This window comes from Symsagittifera roscoffensis, chromosome 4 (assembly GCF_963678635.1).
Source record: "Symsagittifera roscoffensis chromosome 4, txSymRosc1.1, whole genome shotgun sequence".
In the NCBI taxonomy this organism is placed as follows: domain Eukaryota; kingdom Metazoa; phylum Xenacoelomorpha; order Acoela; family Convolutidae; genus Symsagittifera; species Symsagittifera roscoffensis.
In genome coordinates, this window is record NC_087065.1 from 6,003,925 (window position 1) to 6,020,971 (window position 17,047).

Consider the following 17,047-nt stretch of genomic DNA (forward strand, 5'->3'; position numbering starts at 1 on the left):
ACCAAATGGTGAAAATTTTTTACGCAAGGCATTTTCGATGTTCTGTTATGAGAAAGAAAAGAATTTTGGGCTCTTATCTTCTTCACCTTAAAACCAAACCAATTTATGTTGATTTTTTCCAATTTATGAATAGATTAAGTCCATGTATTTTTCTTCGATTTAAGTTTCTACAAACATTTAATTTCTTCGAATTTCATCCAAAAACCTCTAATCGGAACAAAACTCTTCTTTGTTTTCACAGTCTGTTACTTTCACGGTTAAAACAAACAGTAGCTTGCTTTTTTTGGAAAAAAAATGCATAATTATTCCTTTCTCAGCTGTACGCTCATGGGTGGTCTTGAACCACCAACCTTTCGGTTAACAGCCAAACGCGCTAGCCGATTGAACCACAAGAGCTGAAAGTTTGTCGAATCTTCTTAAAATTAATCATGTAAGTAAATTGACATTTGTGCAGGTGAATTGACATCAAAAACAGTTTCTTTTTTCAAATGTTTCGCTTCCCATACTAGGGGAAGATTTTGGGATATTTTACTAAAATTTTCTCTGTTCATTTTGCTGGAAGTGGACCAAAAGGTGGAAATTTTTTTACGCAAGGCATTTTCAATGTTCTGTTATGAAAAAGAAAAGAACTTTGGGCTCTTATCTTCTTCACCTTAAAACCAAACCAATTAATGTTGATTTTTTCCAATTTATGAATAGATTAAGTCCATGTATTTTTCCTTCGATTTAAGTTTTAACAAACATTTAATTTCTTCAAATTTCATCCAAAACCCTCTAATCGGGATAAAACTCTTCTTTGTTTACACAGTGTGTTATTTTCACGGTTAAACGGAACAATAGCTTGCTTTTTTTGGAACAAAACGCCTAAATGTTCAGTTGGGAATTGCACGCTCCTGGGTAGGCTTGAACCACAAACCTTTCGGTTACCAGCCGAACGCGCTAGCCGATTGCCCCACAAGAGCTTAAATTAAGAATAATCTCCTTGAGCCAATCATGTAAGTAAATGGACATTTGTGCAGGTGAATTAACATCAAAAGTAGTTTCTTTTTTCAAATGTTTGGCTTCCCATACTGGGGACAATTTTGAGGTACTTTACTAAAATTTACTGATTCATTTTGCTGCAAGTGGGCCAAAAACTAAAAATTTTTACCCAAAGCATTTTCGATTATCTGTTATGAGAAAGAGAAGAAATCTGGGATCTTATCTTTTTCACCTTAAAACCAAACCAATTTTTTTTTCAATTTATGAATAGATTAAATCCATGTAATTTTGCTTCGAGTTAAGTTTTTACAAACATTTAATTTCTTCGAATTTCATCCAAAACCCTCTAATCGGGATAAAACTCTTCTTTGTTTACACAGTGTGTAACTTTCACGGTTAAAAGAAACAATGGCTTGCTTTGCTTTGAAACAAAACGCCTAAATCTTCCGTTGGGAGTTGCCCGCTCCTGGGTGCGCTTGAACCGCCAAGCTTTCAGTTAACAGCCGAACGCGCTAGCCGATTGCACCACAAAAGCTATAATTATGTTTAATAAACTTGAAACTAATCATGTAAGTAAATGGACATTTGTGCAGGTGATTTGACATCAAAAGCAGTTTCTTTTTTCAAATGTTTGGCTTCCCATACTAGGGGACGATTTGAGATACTTCACTAAAAGTTACTCAATTCATTTTGCTGGAAGTGGACCAAAAGGTGGAAATTTTTTACGCAAGGCATTTTCAATGTTCTGTTATGAGAAAGAAAAGAACTTTGGGCTCTTATCTTCTTCACCTTAAAACCAAATCAATTTATGTTGATTTTTTCCAATTTATGAATAGATTAAGTCCATGTATTTTTGCTTCGATTTAAGATTTTACAAACATTTAATTTCTTCGAATTTCATCCAAAAACCTCTAATCGGAACAAAACTCTTCTTTGTTTTCTCAGTCTGTTACTTTCACGGTTAAAACAAACAACAGCTTGCTTTAATTTGTAACGAAACGCCTAAAAGTGTCAGTAGAAGTTGCACGCTCCTGGGTAGGCTTGAACCACCAACCTTTCGGTTAACAGCCGAATGCGCTAGCCGATTGCGCCACAAGAGCTGAAAGAATGCCTAATCTCCTTGAAACCAATCATGTAAAAAAAATGACATTTGTGCAGGTGAAATGACATCAAAAGCAGTTTCTTTTTCCAAATGTTTCGCTTCCCATGCTAGGGGAAGATTTTGAGATACTTTACTAAAATTTACTCAATTCATTATGCTGGAAGTGGACCATGAAGTGAAAATTTTTCACCCACGGCAGTTTCGATGTTCTGTTATGAGAAAAAAAAAGAATTTCGGGCTCTTATCTTCTTCACCTTAAAACCAAACCAATTTATGTTGATTTTTTCCAATTTATGAATAGATTAAGTCCATGTATTTTAGCTTCGATTTAAGTTTTTACTAACATTTAATTTCTTCGAATTTCATCCAAAAACCTCTAATCGGAACAAAAATCTTCTTTGTTTTCACAGTGTGTTACTTTCATGGTTAAAAGAAACCATGGCTTGCTTTCCTTTCGAACAAAACTCCTAAATATTCCGTTGGGAGTTGCACGCTCCTGGGTGGGCTTGAACCACCAACATTTCGTTTAACAGCCGAACTCGCTAGCCGAATGAACCACAAGAGCTGCAAGTTTGTCTAATCTCCTTAAAATTAATCATGTAATTAAATTGACATTTGTGCAGGTGAATTGACATCAAAAACAGTTTCTTTTTTCAAATGTTTCGCTTCCCATACTAGGGGAAGATTTTGGAATAATTTTCTAAAAATTTCTCAGTTTATTTTGCTGGAAGTGAACCAAAAGGTGAAATTTTTTTACGCCAGGCAATTTCGATGTTCTGTTATGAGAAAAAGAATTTTGGGCTCTTATATTCTTTACCTTCAAATCAAACCAATTTTATGTTGATTTTTTTTTCAATTTATGAATAGATCATGTAATATTTTTTTGCTTCGATTAAATTTTTACTAACATTAAATTTCTTTGATTTTCATCCGAAATCCTCTAATCGGGACAAAACTTTTCTTTGTTTCATATTCTGTTACTTTCGCGGTTAAAACAAACAAAAGCTTGCTTTCTTTGGAAAAAAATGTATAATTATTCCTTTCGGAGTTGCACTCTCCTGGGTAGGCTTGAACCACCAACCTTTCGGTTAACAGCCCATCGCGCTAGCCGATTGCGCCACATGAGCTATATGTATGTCGAATCTCCTTGAAACCAATCATGTAAGGAAATGGACATTTGTGCAGGTGAATTGACATCAAAAACAGTTTCTTTTTTCAAATGTTTCGCTTCCCATACTAGGGGACGATTTTGATATACTTTACTAAAATTTACTCAGTTCATTTTGCTGGAAGCGGACCAAATGGTGAAAATTTTTTACGCAAGGCATTTTCGATGTTCTGTTATGAGAAAGAAAAAAATTTTGGGCTCTTATCTTCTTCACCTTAAAACCAAACCAATTTATGTTGATTTTTTCCAATTTATGAATAGATTAAGTCCATGTATTTTTCTTCGATTTAAGTTTCTACAAACATTTAATTTCTTCGAATTTCATCCAAAAACCTCTAATCGGAACAAAACTCTTTTTTGTTTTCACAGTCTGTTACTTTCACGGTTAAAACAAACAGTAGCTTGCTTTTTTGGAAAAAAAATGCATAATTATTCCTTTCTCAGCTGTACGCTCATGGGTGGTCTTGAACCACCAACCTTTCAGTTAACAGCCAAACGCGCTAGCCGATTGAACCACAAGAGCTGAAAGTTTGTCGAATCTTCTTAAAATTAATCATGTAAGTAAATTGACATTTGTGCAGGTGAATTGACATCAAAAACAGTTTCTTTTTTCAAATGTTTCGCTTCCCATACTAGGGGAAGATTTTGGGATATTTTACTAAAATTTACTCAGTTCATTTTGCTGGAAGCGGACCAAATGGTGAAAATTTTTTACGCAAGGCATTTTCGATGTTCTGTTATGAGAAAGAAAAAAATTTTGGGCTCTTATCTTCTTCACCTTAAAACCAAACCAATTTATGTTGATTTTTTCCAATTTATGAATAGATTAAGTCCATGTATTTTTCTTCGATTTAAGTTTCTACAAACATTTAATTTCTTCGAATTTCATCCAAAAACCTCTAATCGGAACAAAACTCTTCTTTGTTTTCACAGTCTGTTACTTTCACGGTTAAAACAAACAGTAGCTTGCTTTTTTTGGAAAAAAATGCATAATTATTCCTTTCTCAGCTGTACGCTCATGGGTGGTCTTGAACCACCAACCTTTCGGTTAACAGCCAACCGCGCTAGCCGATTGAACCACAAGAGCTGAAAGTTTGTCGAATCTTCTTAAAATTAATCATGTAAGTAAATTGACATTTGTGCAGGTGAATTGACATCAAAAACAGTTTCTTTTTTCAAATGTTTCGCTTCCCATACTAGGGGAAGATTTTGGGATATTTTACTAAAATTTTCTCTGTTCATTTTGCTGGAAGTGGACCAAAAGGTGGAAATTTTTTTACGCAAGGCATTTTCAATGTTCTGTTATGAAAAAGAAAAGAACTTTGGGCTCTTATCTTCTTCACCTTAAAACCAAACCAATTAATGTTGATTTTTTCCAATTTATGAATAGATTAAGTCCATGTATTTTTGCTTCGATTTAAGTTTTTACAAACATTTAATTTCTTCGAATTTCATCCAAAACCCTCTAATCGGGATAAAACTCTTCTTTGTTTACACAGTGTGTTATTTTCACGGTTAAACGGAACAATAGCTTGCTTTTTTTGGAACAAAACGCCTAAATGTTTTCAGTTGGGAATTGCACGCTCCTGGGTAGGCTTGAACCACAAACCTTTCGGTTACCAGCCGAACGCGCTAGCCGATTGCCCCACAAGAGCTTAAACTAAGAATAATCTCCTTGAGCCAATCATGTAAGTAAATGGACATTTGTGCAGGTGAATTAACATCAAAAGTAGTTTCTTTTTTCAAATGTTTGGCTTCCCATACTGGGGACAATTTTGAGGTACTTTACTAAAATTTACTGATTCATTTTGCTGCAAGTGGACCAAAAACTAAAAATTTTTACCCAAGGCATTTTCGATTATCTGTTATGAGAAAGAGAAGAAATCTGGGATCTTATCTTTTTCACCTTAAAACCAAACCAATTTTTTTTTCAATTTATGAATAGATTAAATCCATGTAATTTTGCTTCGAGTTAAGTTTTTACAAACATTTAATTTCTTCGAATTTCATCCAAAACCCTCTAATCGGGATAAAACTCTTCTTTGTTTACACAGTGTGTAACTTTCACGGTTAAAAGAAACAATGGCTTGCTTTGCTTTGAAACAAAACGCCTAAATCTTCCGTTGGGAGTTGCACGCTCCTGGGTAGGCTTGAACCACAAACCTTTCGGTTAACAGCCGAACGCGCTAGCCGATTGCCCCACAAGAGCTTAAATTAAGAATAATCTCCTTGAGCCAATCATGTAAGTAAATGGACATTTGTGCAGGTGAATTAACATCAAAAGTAGTTTCTTTTTTCAAATGTTTGACTTCCCATACTGGGGACAATTTTGAGGTACTTTACTAAAATTTACTGATTCATTTTGCTGGAAGCGGACCAAAAACTAAAAACTTTTACCCAAGGCATTTTCGATTATCTGTTATGAGAAAGAGAAGAAATTTGGGATCTTATCTTTTTCACCTTATAACCAAACCAATTTTTTTTCTTCAATTTATGAATAGATTAAAACCATGTAATTTTGCTTCGAGTTAAGTTTTTACAAACATTTATTTTCTTCGAATTTCATCCAAAACCCTCTAATCGGGATAAAACTCTTCTTTGTTTACACAGTGTGTTACTTTCACGGTTAAAAGAAACAATGGCTTGCTTTGCTTTGAAACAAAACGCCTAAATCTTCCGTTGGGAGTTGCACGCTCCTGGGTGCGCTTGAACCACCAAGCTTTCAGTTAACAGCCGAACGCGCTAGCCGATTGCACCACAAGAGCTATAATTATGTTGAATATATTTGAAACTAATCATGTAAGTAAATGGACATTTGTGCAGGTGATTTGACATCAAAAGCAGTTTCTTTTCTCAAATGTTTGGCTTCCCATACTAGGGGACGATTTGAGATACTTCACTAAAAGTTACTCAATTCATTTTGCTGAAAGGGGACCAAAAGGTGAAAATATTTTACGCAAGGCATTTTCGATGTTCTGTTATGAGAAAGAAAAGAATTTTGGGCTCTTATTTTCTTCAACTTAAAACCAAACCATTTTATGTTGATTTTTTTCAATTTATGAATAGATTAAGTCCATGTTTTTTTGCTTCGACTTAAGTTTTTACACACATTTAATTTCTTCAAACTTCATCCAAAAACCTCTAATCGGAACAAAACTCTTCTTTGTTTTCACAGTCTGTTACTTTCACGGTTAAAACAAACAAAAGCTTGCTTTCTTTGGAAAAAAATGCATAATTATTCCTTTCGGAGTTCCCCGCTCCTGGGTGGGCTTGAACCACCAACCTTTCGGTTAACAGCCGAACGCGCTAGCCGATTGCGCCACAAAAGCTGACAGTTTGTCTAATCTCCTTAAAATTAATCATGTAAGTAAATTGACATTTGTGCAGGTGAATTCACATCAAAAAAAATTCCTTTTTTCAAATGTTTCGCTTCCCATACTAGGGGACGATTTTGAGATACTTTACTAAAATTTACTCAATTCATTGTGCTGGAAGTGGACTAAAAAGTTAATATTTTTTACCCAAGGCATTTTCGATGTTCTGTTATGAGAAAGCGAAGAATTTTGCGCCCTTATCTTCTTCACCTTAAAACCAAACCAATTTTATGTTGATTTTTTCTTCAATTTATGAACCGATTAAGGCCATGTTTTTTTGCTTCGATTTAAATTTTTACAAACATTTAATTTCTTCGATTTTCACCTAAAAACCTCTAATCGGAACAAAACTCTTCTTTGTTTTCACTGTCTGTTACTTTCACGGTTAAAACAAACAAAAGCTTGCTTTCTTTGGAAAAATGCATGATTATTCCTTTCCGAGTTGCACGCTCCTGGGTGAGCTTGAACCACCAACCTTTCGGTTAACAGCCGAACGCGCTAGCCGATTGCGCCACAAGAGCTGAAAGTTTGTCTAATCTCCTTAAAATGAATCATGTAAGTAAATTGACATTTGTGCAGGGGAATTGACATCAAAAACAGTTTCTTTTTTCAAATGTTTCGCTTCCCATACTAGGGGACGATTTTGAGATACTTAACTAAAATTTACTCAATTCATTGTACTGGAAGTGGACTAAAAAGTTAATATTTTTTACCCAAGGCATTTTCGATGTTCTGTTATGAGAAAGCGAAGAATTTTGCGCCCTTATCTTCTTCACCTTAAAACCAAATCAATTTTATGTTGATTTTTTCTTCAATTTATGAATAGATTAAGTCCATGTTTTTCGCTTCGATTTAAATTTTTACAAACATTTAATTTCTTCGATTTTCACCTAAAAACCTCTAATCGGAACAAAACTCTTCTTTGTTTTCACTGTCTGTTACTTTCACGGTTAAAACAAACAAAAGCTTGCTTTCTTTGGAAAAATGCATGATTATTCCTTTCCGAGTTGCACGCTCCTGGGTGGGCTTGAACCACCAACCTTTCGGTTAACAGCCGAACGCGCTAGCCGATTGCGCCACAAGAGCTGAAAGTTTGTCTAAACTCCTTAAAATGAATCATGTAAGTAAATTGACATTTGTGCAGGGGAATTGACATCAAAAACAGTTTCTTTTTTCAAATGTTTCGCTTCCCATACTAGGGGACGATTTTGAGATACTTAACTAAAATTTACTCAATTCATTGTGCTGGAAGTGGACTAAAAAGTTAATATTTTTTACCCAAGGCATTTTCGATGTTCTGTTATGAGAAAGCGAAGAATTTTGCGCCCTTATCTTCTTCACCTTAAAACCAAATCAATTTTATGTTGATTTTTTCTTCAATTTATGAATAGATTAAGTCCATGTTTTTTGCTTCGATTTAAATTTTTACAAACATTTAATTTCTTCGAATTTCATCCAAAAACCTCTCATCGGAACCAAACTCTTCTTTGTTTTCACAGTCTGTTACTTTCACGGTTAAAACAAACAAACGCTTGCTGTCTTTGGAAAAAAATGTATAATTATTCCTTTCGGAGTTGCACGCTCCTGGGTGGGCTTGAACCACCAACCTTTCGGTTAACAGCCGAACGCGCTAGCCGATTGCGCCACAAGAGCTGAAAGTTTGTCTAATCTCCTTAAAATCAATCATGTAAGTAAATTGACATTTGTGCAGGGGAATTGACATCAAAAACAGTTTCTTTTTTCAAATGTTTCGCTTCCCATACTAGGGGACGATTTGAGATACTTCACTAAAAGTTACTCAATTCATTTTGCTGGAAGTGGACTAAAAAGTTAATATTTTTTACCCAAGGCATTTTCGATGTTCTGTTATGAGAAAGCGAAGAATTTTGCGCCCTTATCTTCTTCACCTTAAAACCAAACCAATTTTATGTTGATTTTTTCTTCAATTTATGAACCGATTAAGGCCATGTTTTTTTGCTTCGATTTAAATTTTTACAAACATTTAATTTCTTCGATTTTCACCTAAAAACCTCTAATCGGAACAAAACTCTTCTTTGTTTTCACTGTCTGTTACTTTCACGGTTAAAACAAACAAAAGCTTGCTTTCTTTGGAAAAATGCATGATTATTCCTTTCCGAGTTGCACGCTCCTGGGTGGGCTTGAACCACCAACCTTTCGGTTAACAGCCGAACGCGCTGGCCGATTGCGCCACAAGAGCTGAAAGTTTGTCTAATCTCCTTAAAATGAATCATGTAAGTAAATTGACATTTGTGCAGGGGAATTGACATCAAAAACAGTTTCTTTTTTCAAATGTTTCGCTTCCCATACTAGGGGACGATTTTGAGATACTTAACTAAAATTTACTCAATTCATTGTGCTGGAAGTGGACTAAAAAGTTAATATTTTTTACCCAAGGCATTTTCGATGTTCTGTTATGAGAAAGCGAAGAATTTTGCGCCCTTATCTTCTTCACCTTAAAACCAAATCAATTTTATGTTGATTTTTTCTTCAATTTATGAATAGATTAAGTCCATGTTTTTTGCTTCGATTTAAATTTTTACAAACATTTAATTTCTTCGAATTTCATCCAAAAACCTCTCATCGGAACCAAACTCTTCTTTGTTTTCACAGTCTGTTACTTTCACGGTTAAAACAAACAAACGCTTGCTGTCTTTGGAAAAAAATGTATAATTATTCCTTTCGGAGTTGCACGCTCCTGGGTGGGCTTGAACCACCAACCTTTCGGTTAACAGCCGAACGCGCTAGCCGATTGCGCCACAAGAGCTGAAAGTTTGTCTAATCTCCTTAAAATCAATCATGTAAGTAAATTGACATTTGTGCAGGGGAATTGACATCAAAAACAGTTTCTTTTTTCAAATGTTTCGCTTCCCATACTAGGGGACGATTTGAGATACTTCACTAAAAGTTACTCAATTCATTTTGCTGAAAGGGAACCAAAAGGTGAAAACATTTTACGCAAGGCATTTTCGATGTTCTGTTATGAGAAAGAAAAGAATTTTGGGCTCTTATTTTCTTCAACTTCAAACCAAACCATTTTATGTTGATTTTTTTCAATTTATGAATAGATTAAGTCCATGTTTTTTTGCTTCGACTTAAGTTTTTACACACATTTAATTTCTTCAAACTTCATCCAAAAACCTCTAATCGGAACAAAACTCTTCTTTGTTTTCACAGTCTGTTAATTTCACGGTTAAAACAAACAAAAGCTTGCTTTCTTTGGAAAAAAATGCATAATTATTCCTTTTGCAGCTGCACGCTCATGGGTGGGCTTGAACCACCAACCTTTCGGTTAACAGCCAAACGTGCTAGCCGAATGATAAACAAGAGCTGAAACTTTGTCTAATCTCCTTAAAATTAATCATGTAAGTAAATTGACATTTGTGCAGGTGAATTGACATCAAAAAAAGTTTCTTTTTTCAAATGTTTCGCTTCCCATACTAGGGGACAATTTTGAGATACTTTACTAAAATTTACTCAATTCATTGTGCTGGAAGTGGACTAAAAAGTTAATATTTTTTACCCAAGGCATTTTCGATGTTCTGTTATGAGAAAGCGAAGAATTTTGCGCCCTTATCTTCTTCACCTTAAAACCAAACCAATTTTATGTTGATTTTTTTTTCAATTTATGAACCGATTAAGTCCATGTTTTTTTGCTTCGATTTAAATTTTCACAAACCTTTAATTTTTTCGATTTGCACCTAAAAACCTCTAATCGGAACAAAACTCTTCTTTGTTTTCACTGTCTGTTACTTTCATGGTTAAAACAAACAAAAGCTTGCTTTCTTTGGAAAAATGCATGATTATTCTTTTCGGAGTTGCACGCTCCTGGGTGGGCTTGAACCACCAACCTTTCGGTTAACAGCCGAACGCGCTAACCGATTGCGCCACAAGAGCTGAAAGTTTGTCTAATCTCCTTAAAATCAATCATGTAAGTAAATTGACATTTGTGCAGGGGAATTGACATCAAAAACAGTTTCTTTTTTCAAATGTTTCGCTTCCCATTCTAGGGGACGATTTTGAGATACTTAACTAAAATTTACTCAATTCATTATGCTGGCAGTGGACTAAAAAGTTAATATTTTTTACTCAAGGCATTTTCGATGTTCTGTTATGACAAAGAAAAGAATGTTGGGCCCTTATCTTCTTCACCTTAAAACCAAACCAATTTTATGTTGATTTTTTCTTCAATTTATGAACCGATTAAGTCCATGTTTTTTTGCTTCGATTTAAATTTTTACAAACATTTAATTTCTTCGATTTTCAGCTAAAAACCTCTAATCGGAACAAAACTCTTCTTTGTTTTCACTGTCTGTTACTTTCACGGTTAAAACAAACAAAAGCTTGCTTTCTTTGGCAAAATGCATGATAATTCCCTTCGGAGTTGCACGCTCCTGGGTGGGCTTGAACCACCAACCTTTCGGTTAACAGCCGAACGCGCTAGCCGATTGCGCCACAAGAGCTGAAAGTTTGTCTAATCTCCTTAAAATCAATCATGTAAGTAAATTGACAATTGTGCAGAGGAATTGACATCAAAAACAGTTTCTTTTTTCAAATGTTTCGCTTCCCATACTAGGGGACGATTTTGAGATACTTAACTAAAGTTTACTCAATTCATTATGCTGGCAGTGGACTAAAAAGTTAATATTTTTTACTCAAGGCATTTTCGATGTTCTGTTATGAGAAAGAAGAGAATTTTGGGCTCTCATCTTCTTCACTTTAAAACCAAACCAAGTTTATGTTGATTTTTTCTTCAATTTATGAAAAGATTAAAACCATGTTTTTTTGCTTCGATTTAAATTTTTACAAACATTTAATTTCTTCGATTTTCAGCTAAAAACCTCTAATCGGAACAAAACTCTTCTTTGTTTTCACTGTCTGTTACTTTCACGGTTAAAACAAACAAAAGCTTGCTTTCTTTGGAAAAATGCATGATAATTCCCTTCGGAGTTGCACGCTCCTGGGTGGGCTTGAACCACCAACCTTTCGGTTAACAGCCGAACGCGCTAGCCGATTGCGCCACAAGAGCTGAAAGTTTGTCTAATCTCCTTAAAATCAATCATGTAAGTAAATTGACATTTGTGCAGAGGAATTGACATCAAAAACAGTTTCTTTTTTCAAATGTTTCGCTTCCCATACTAGGGGACGATTTTGAGATACTTAACTAAAGTTTACTCAATTCATTATGCTGGCAGTGGACTAAAAAGTTAATATTTTTTACTCAAGGCATTTTCGATATTCTGTTATGAGAAAGAAGAGAATTTTGGGCTCTCATCTTCTTCACTTTAAAACCAAACCAAGTTTATGTTGATTTTTTCTTCAATTTATGAAAAGATTAAAACCATGTTTTTTTGCTTCGATTTAAATTTTTACAAACATTTAATTTCTTCGAATTTCATCTAAAAACCTCTAAGCGGAACAAAACTCTTCTTTGTTTTCACTGTCTGTTACTTTCACGGTTAAAACAAACAAAAGCTTGCTTTCTTTGGAAAAATGCATGATTATTCCCTTCGGAGTTGCACGCTCCTGGGTGGGCTTGAATCACCAACCTTTCGGTTAACAGCCGAACGCGCTAGCCGATTGCGCCACAAGAGCTGAAAGTTTGTCTAATCTCCTTAAAATCAATCATGTAAGTAAATTGACATTTGTGCAGGGGAATTGACATCAAAAACAGTTTTTTTTTCAAATGTTTCGCTTCCCATACTAGTGGACGATTTTGAGATACTTAACTAAAATTTACTCAATTCATTATGCTGGCAGTGGACTAAAAAGTTAATATTTTTTACTCAAGGCATTTTCGATGTTCTGTTATGAGAAAGAAGAGAATTTTGGGCTCTCATCTTCTTCACTTTAAAACCAAACCAAGTTTATGTTGATTTTTTCTTCAATTTATGAATAGATTAAGTCCATGTTTTTTTGCATCGATTTAAATTTTTACAAACATTTAATTTCTTCGATTTTCATCTAAAAACCTCTAATCCGAACAAAACTCTTCTTTTTTTTCACTGTTTGTTAGTTTCACGGTTAAACGAAACTATAGCTTGCTTTTTTTGGAACAAAACGCCTAAATGCTCAGTTGGGAATTGCACGCTCCTGGGTAGGCTTGAACCACAAACCTTTCGGTTAACGCCGAACGCGCTAGCCGATTGCCCCCCAAGAGCTAAAATTAAAAACAATCTCCTTGAAGCCAATCATGTAAGTAAATGGACATTTGTGCAGGTGAATTAACATCAAAAGTAGTTTCTTTTTTCAAATGTTTGGCTTCCCATACTAGGGGACGATTTTAAAATACTTTACTAAAATTTACTCAATTCATTTTGCTGGAAGTGGACTAAAAAGTTAATATTTTTTACTCAAGGCATTTTCGATGTTCTGTTATGAGAAAGAAGAGAATTTTGGGCTCTCATCTTCTTCACTTTAAAACCAAACCAAGTTTATGTTGATTTTTTCTTCAATTTATGAAAAGATTAAAACCATGTTTTTTTGCTTCGATTTAAATTTTTACAAACATTTAATTTCTTCGGATTTCATCTAAAAACCTCTAAGCGGAACAAAACTCTTCTTTGTTTTCACTGTCTGTTACTTTCACGGTTAAAACAAACAAAAGCTTGCTTTCTTTGGAAAAATTCATGATTATTCCCTTCGGAGTTGCACGCTCCTAGGTGGGCTTGAACCACCAACCTTTCGGTTAACAGCCGAACGCGCTAGCCGATTGCGCCACAAGAGCTGAAAGTTTGTCTAATCTCCTTAAAATCAATCATGTAAGTAAATTGACATTTGTGCAGGGGAATTGACATCAAAAACAGTTTCTTTTTTCAAATGTTTCGCTTCCCATACTAGGGGACGATTCTGAGATACTTAACTAAAATTTACTCAATTCATTATGCTGGCAGTGGACTAAAAAGTTAATATTTTTACTCAAGTCATTTTCGATGTTCTGTTATGAGAAAGAAGAGAATTTTGGATTCTCATCTTCTTCACTTTAAAACCAAACCAAGTTTATGTTGATTTTTTCTTCAATTTATGAATAGATTAAGTCCATGTTTTTTTTGCTTCGATTTAAGTTTTTACAAACATTTAATTTCTTCGAACTTCATCCAAAAACCTCTCATCGGAACCAAACTCTTCTTTGTTTTCACAGTTTTACTTTCACGGTTAAAACAAACAAACGCTTGCTTTCTTTGGAAAAAAATGTATAATTATTCCTTTCGGAGTTGCACGCTCCTGGGTGGGCTTGAACCACCAACCTTTCGGTTAACAGCCGAACGCGCTAGCCGATTGCGCCACAAAAGCTGAAATTTTGTCTAATCTCCTTAAAATCAATCATGTAAGTAAATTGACATTTGTGCAGGGGAATTGACATCAAAAACAGTTTCTTTTTTCAAATGTTTCGCTTCCCATACTAGGGGACGGTTTGAGATACTTCACTAAAAGTTACTCAATTCATTTTGCTGAAAGGGAACCAAAAGGTGAAAACATTTTACGCAAGGCATTTTCGATGTTCTGTTATGAGAAAGAAGAGAATTTTGGGCTCTTATTTTCTTCAACTTCAAACCAAACCATTTTATGTTGATTTTTTTCAATTTATGAATAGATTCAGTCCATGTTTTTTTGCTTCGACTTAAGTTTTTACACACATTTAATTTCTTCAAACTTCATCCAAAAACCTCTAATCGGAACAAAACTCTTCTTTGTTTTCACAGTCTGTTACTTTCACGGTTAAAACAAACAAAAGCTTGCTTTCTTTGGAAAAAAATGTATAATTATTCCTTTCGGAGTTGCACGCTCCTGGGTGGGCTTGAACCACCAACCTTTCGGTTAACAGCCGAACGCGCTAGCCGATTGCGCCACAAAAGCTGAAATTTTGTCTAATCTCCTTAAAATCAATCATGTAAGTAAATTGACATTTGTGCAGGGGAATTGACATCAAAAACAGTTTCTTTTTTCAAATGTTTCGCTTCCCATACTAAGGGACGGTTTGAGATACTTCACTAAAAGTTACTCAATTCATTTTGCTGAAAGGGAACCAAAAGGTGAAAACATTTTACGCAAGGCATTTTCGATGTTCTGTTATGAGAAAGAAAAGAATTTTGGGCTCTTATTTTCTTCAACTTCAAACCAAACCATTTTATGTTGATTTTTTTCAATTTATGAATAGATTCAGTCCATGTTTTTTTGCTTCGACTTAAGTTTTTACACACATTTAATTTCTTCAAACTTCATCCAAAAACCTCTAATCGGAACAAAACTCTTCTTTGTTTTCACAGTCTGTTACTTTCACGGTTAAAACAAACAAAAGCTTGCTTTCTTTGGAAAAAAATGCATAATTATTCCTTTTGCAGCTGCACGCTCATGGGTGGGCTTGAACCACCAACCTTTCGGTTAACAGCCAAACGCGCTAGCCGAATGATAAACAAGAGCTGAAAGTTTGTCTAATCTCCTTAAAATTAATCATGTAAGTAAATTGACATTTGTGCAGGTGAATTGACATCAAAAAAAGTTTCTTTTTTCAAATGTTTCGCTTCCCATACTAGGGGACGATTTTGAGATACTTTACTAAAATTTACTCAATTCATTGTGCTGGAAGTGGACTAAAAAGTTAATATTTTTTTACCCAAGGCATTTTCGATGTTCTGTTATGAAAAAGCGAAGAATTTTGCGCCCTTATCTTCTTCACCTTAAAACCAAAACAATTTTATGTTGATTTTTTCTTCAATTTATGAACCGATTAAGTCCATGTTTTTTGCTTCGATTTAAATTTTTACAAACATTTAATTTCTTCGATTTTCACCTAAAAACCTCTATTTGGAACAAAACTCTTCTTTGTTTTCACTGTCTGTTACTTTCATGGTTAAAACAAACAAAAGATTGCTTTCTTTGGAAAAATGCATGATTACTCCTTTCGGAGTGGCACGCTCCTGGGTGGGCTTGAACCACCAACCTTTCGGTTAACAGCCGAACGCGCTAGCCGATTGCGCCACAAGAGCTGAAAGTTTGTCTAATCTCCTTAAAATCAATCATGTAAGTAAATTGACATTTGTGCAGGGGAATTGACATCAAAAACAGTTTCTTTTTTCAAATGTTTCGCTTCCCATACAAGGGGACGATTTTGAGATACTTAACTAAAATTTACTCAATTCATTATGCTGGCAGTGGACTAAAAAGTTAATATTTTTTACTCAAGGCATTTTCGATGTTCTGTTATGACAAAGAAAAGAATTTTGGGCCCTTATCTTCTTCACCTTAAAACCAAACCAATTTTATGTTGATTTTTTCTTCAATTTATGAACCGATTAAGTCCATGTTTTTTTGCTTCGATTTAAATTTTTACAAACATTTAATTTCTTCGATTTTCAGCTAAAAACCTCTAATCGGAACAAAACTCTTCTTTGTTTTCACTGTCTGTTACTTTCACGGTTAAAACAAACAAAAGCTTGCTTTCTTTGGAAAAATGCATGATTATTCCTTTCGGAGTTGCACGCTCCTGGGTGGGCTTGAACCACCAACCTTTCGGTTAACAGCCGAACGCGCTAGCCGATTGCGCCACAAGAGCTGAAAGTTTGTCTAATCTCCTTAAAATCAATCATGTAAGTAAATTGACATTTGTGCAGGGGAATTGACATCAAAAACAGTTTCTTTTTTCAAATGTTTCGCTTCCCATACTAGGGGACGATTTTGAGATACTTAACTAAAATTTACTCAATTCATTATGCTGGCAGTGGACTAAAAAGTTAATATTTTTTACTCAAGGCATTTTCGATGTTCTGTTATGAAAAAGCGAAGAATTTTGCGCCCTTATCTTCTTCACCTTAAAACCAAACCAATTTTATGTTGATTTTTTCTTCAATTTATGAACCGATTAAGTCCATGTTTTTTGCTTCGATTTAAATTTTTACAAACATTTAATTTCTTCGATTTTCACCTAAAAACCTCTATTTGGAACAAAACTCTTCTTTGTTTTCACTGTCTGTTACTTTCATGGTTAAAACAAACAAAAGATTGCTTTCTTTGGAAAAATGCATGATTACTCCTTTCGGAGTGGCAGGCTCCTGGGTGGGCTTGAACCACCAACCTTTCGGTTAACAGCCGAACGCGCTAGCCGATTGCGCCACAAGAGCTGAAAGTTTGTCTAATCTCCTTAAAATCAATCATGTAAGTAAATTGACATTTGTGCAGGGGAATTGACATCAAAAACAGTTTCTTTTTTCAAATGTTTCGCTTCCCATACAAGGGGACGATTTTGAGATACTTAACTAAAATTTACTCAATTCATTATGCTGGCAGTGGACTAAAAAGTTAATATTTTTTACTCAAGGCATATCGATGTTCTGTTATGACAAAGAAAAGAATTTTGGGCCCTTATCTTCTTCACCTTAAAACCAAACCAATTTTATGTTGATTTTT

The 17,047-nt window shown here is 34.6% G+C and overlaps 1 protein-coding gene and 17 non-coding genes across 18 annotated transcripts in view; all 18 read right to left on the bottom strand.

Moving 5' to 3' along the window:
• Positions 1–17,047, bottom strand: part of LOC134844216 (uncharacterized protein F21D5.5-like) — a 190,112-nt gene that overhangs the window by 124,410 nt on the left and 48,655 nt on the right. The window lies entirely within an intron of this gene.
• On the bottom strand, positions 2,008–2,081 carry Trnan-guu (transfer RNA asparagine (anticodon GUU)). Its single transcript has one exon. It is a non-coding gene; the product is annotated as a tRNA-Asn (tRNA).
• On the bottom strand, positions 6,507–6,580 carry Trnan-guu (transfer RNA asparagine (anticodon GUU)). The gene has a single exon. It is a non-coding gene; the product is annotated as a tRNA-Asn (tRNA).
• On the bottom strand, positions 7,073–7,146 carry Trnan-guu (transfer RNA asparagine (anticodon GUU)). The gene has a single exon. It is a non-coding gene; the product is annotated as a tRNA-Asn (tRNA).
• Trnan-guu (transfer RNA asparagine (anticodon GUU)) lies at positions 7,638–7,711 on the bottom strand. Its single transcript has one exon. It is a non-coding gene; the product is annotated as a tRNA-Asn (tRNA).
• On the bottom strand, positions 8,205–8,278 carry Trnan-guu (transfer RNA asparagine (anticodon GUU)). The gene has a single exon. It is a non-coding gene; the product is annotated as a tRNA-Asn (tRNA).
• Trnan-guu (transfer RNA asparagine (anticodon GUU)) lies at positions 8,770–8,843 on the bottom strand. The gene has a single exon. It is a non-coding gene; the product is annotated as a tRNA-Asn (tRNA).
• On the bottom strand, positions 9,337–9,410 carry Trnan-guu (transfer RNA asparagine (anticodon GUU)). Its single transcript has one exon. It is a non-coding gene; the product is annotated as a tRNA-Asn (tRNA).
• On the bottom strand, positions 10,467–10,540 carry Trnan-guu (transfer RNA asparagine (anticodon GUU)). Its single transcript has one exon. It is a non-coding gene; the product is annotated as a tRNA-Asn (tRNA).
• Positions 11,033–11,106, bottom strand: Trnan-guu (transfer RNA asparagine (anticodon GUU)). The gene has a single exon. It is a non-coding gene; the product is annotated as a tRNA-Asn (tRNA).
• On the bottom strand, positions 11,599–11,672 carry Trnan-guu (transfer RNA asparagine (anticodon GUU)). The gene has a single exon. It is a non-coding gene; the product is annotated as a tRNA-Asn (tRNA).
• Trnan-guu (transfer RNA asparagine (anticodon GUU)) lies at positions 12,165–12,238 on the bottom strand. The gene has a single exon. It is a non-coding gene; the product is annotated as a tRNA-Asn (tRNA).
• Positions 13,297–13,370, bottom strand: Trnan-guu (transfer RNA asparagine (anticodon GUU)). The gene has a single exon. It is a non-coding gene; the product is annotated as a tRNA-Asn (tRNA).
• On the bottom strand, positions 13,863–13,936 carry Trnan-guu (transfer RNA asparagine (anticodon GUU)). The gene has a single exon. It is a non-coding gene; the product is annotated as a tRNA-Asn (tRNA).
• On the bottom strand, positions 14,427–14,500 carry Trnan-guu (transfer RNA asparagine (anticodon GUU)). Its single transcript has one exon. It is a non-coding gene; the product is annotated as a tRNA-Asn (tRNA).
• Trnan-guu (transfer RNA asparagine (anticodon GUU)) lies at positions 15,557–15,630 on the bottom strand. Its single transcript has one exon. It is a non-coding gene; the product is annotated as a tRNA-Asn (tRNA).
• Trnan-guu (transfer RNA asparagine (anticodon GUU)) lies at positions 16,123–16,196 on the bottom strand. The gene has a single exon. It is a non-coding gene; the product is annotated as a tRNA-Asn (tRNA).
• On the bottom strand, positions 16,688–16,761 carry Trnan-guu (transfer RNA asparagine (anticodon GUU)). Its single transcript has one exon. It is a non-coding gene; the product is annotated as a tRNA-Asn (tRNA).